The sequence below is a fragment of the Apteryx rowi genome, unplaced genomic scaffold (genome assembly GCF_003343035.1).
Source record: "Apteryx rowi isolate R43461 unplaced genomic scaffold, aptRow1 scaffold_56, whole genome shotgun sequence".
In the NCBI taxonomy this organism is placed as follows: Eukaryota; Metazoa; Chordata; class Aves; order Apterygiformes; family Apterygidae; genus Apteryx; species Apteryx rowi.
The window spans coordinates 288,760-290,687 of NW_020450827.1; positions in this window are offsets into that span (position 1 = coordinate 288,760).

A 1,928-nucleotide genomic window follows, 5' to 3' on the forward strand; every position below is an offset into this window, starting at 1 on the left:
GAGAGGGCCTCGGTGAAGCAGCCTCCTCCTCCTCCTCCTCCTCGCCAGCGCTGCATGCAGCCGGCGAGCGCCCGTGGCGAGCTCTGCAGCCCCCTTGGCTGGACCGGGCTGGCTCCGCGCACTGCCAGCAGCGGGATTTGGGAGGGAGAAGCCGTCCAGCTGGATGTACAGGGACACCCCATGTGTCCAACTGTCCGGCAGCGCTAATCACCATAATCCCCCGTGGCGCAGGGTACATTTGGGCCCCCTCCACTAATCTCCTCCTGCTCGCTGCCCTGGACCGCCGTGGCGTTGCATCACCTCCGCCAGCTGAGCCACCTGCTTCCCCAGGGACCCCTCCGCCTCCCGAAACGGCATCTCCTTCCGGCTCCCCGCGCTCTGCAGAGGTGACGGTGGCGGAAATGCACGGCAGCTCTTCCCCACCGGGTCTGGTCCCCATCCCTGTCCCCGCCGGGCCGGCTGGTCTCCCTCGAGCTCCCCYGGGCACACCGGGACAGAAACCCTCTGCAAAGCCGCGAGCGGGGCGGCTGCCTGGTGCCCGTGCCTGGCGCGGGGTCCTGCTGCTTCTATTAGGAGGAGAAATTGCATACGGAGCTGCCGGGGAGAGATAAGGAAACATGCACTGGATGGCTGGGGTTGTGCAATGAGCACGGGAGCAGCAGGCGAGCGGGGCCTGCTGCCCTGAGCATCCCTGCACCAGCCGGGAGCAAGGAGGAAAGCCCAGCTGGAAAAGGGCAAAGCTTGGCTGGAAAGGCCTGGCTGGGTCCTGCCTGGCTGCAGCGAGTGGCTCCGCTCAGGGGCCGGCGGCTCCACCGCCAGCGGGAGACAGGGGTTTCGCAGGGCTGGAGATCGTCTCGGGGAGGAGGGGACCAATTAACCCCGACCAAGTCGGTCTGTGTCAGGCCTGGTACCGGTCTCCGTGTACTGGGAGGAGAGGAGCCAGCCACTAAAATCACCATGACAATAAAGCTTAGTATTTCATTTATAATTCAGAGGCAGCTGGAAAGTGGTTTTGTAAAAAAAAGAAAAATTAAAAACCAAGCTGAGACAGTAGAAATTTATGCTACTGTACTGGCTGAGCGAGGAGGCAGAGTGACCTTCAGACAGACACGCTGTGCCCAGCCCCGGCCGAGATGCTCGCTGCTGCCAGCAGCCCCGTCTGCAGCCGGCGCTCCGGTTAYGGGGTGCAGACCTGGCCGAGCCCCGCTGACAAACACCTCCATGCCAGCCGGAGGCCCAGACGGGTGATCGCATCCCAATCCCAAAGAGATCGGGAACCTCTTTGTGGCAGGCGCAGGGTCTGAGCGTGGCCGCGTCRCTGTCCCAGCGAAGGTCGAGCATGTTAACATCAGCACAGGTGTAAAGAAACCTGCGAGCAGGTCTTTGCCCTGCAAGAGCTGAGGCTATTGCGTGGCTGGTGTGAGCTGACAAAATTGAGGGCCACGTTGTGCGTCACCAGCTGGCCYTTGCAGCGTGCACCGTGCATCGCCAGGACTGTGCATTGCTGGGGCTGTGCATCACCAGCTGGCCCTTGCAGCGTGCACCGTGCATCGCCAGGGCCGTGCGTTGCCAGCACCGTGCATCATCAGCCAGTCCTTGCAGCATGCACCGTGCATCGCCAGGGCCGTGCGTTGCCAGCACCGTGCATCGCCAGCCAGTCCTTGCAGCATGCACTGTGCATCGCCAGGGCTGTGCATCGCCAGGGCTGTGCATCGCCAGCCAGCCCTTGCAGCGTGCACCCTGCGTCAGCAGGGCCGTGCGCTGGCAGCGCCGTGCGTCGCCCGGCCAGCCCTCGCGGTGCAGGACTGGTTGGGTGGCAAACAAAGAAAAGAAAATCACCGGGTACCAGCGAAGGAGGAGGGGTGCTGAGCGAGGAACGGGGCCGGGGAGCGCAGACGGGAGGGCGGCGCGTGCCGCTGGGGTTCCCG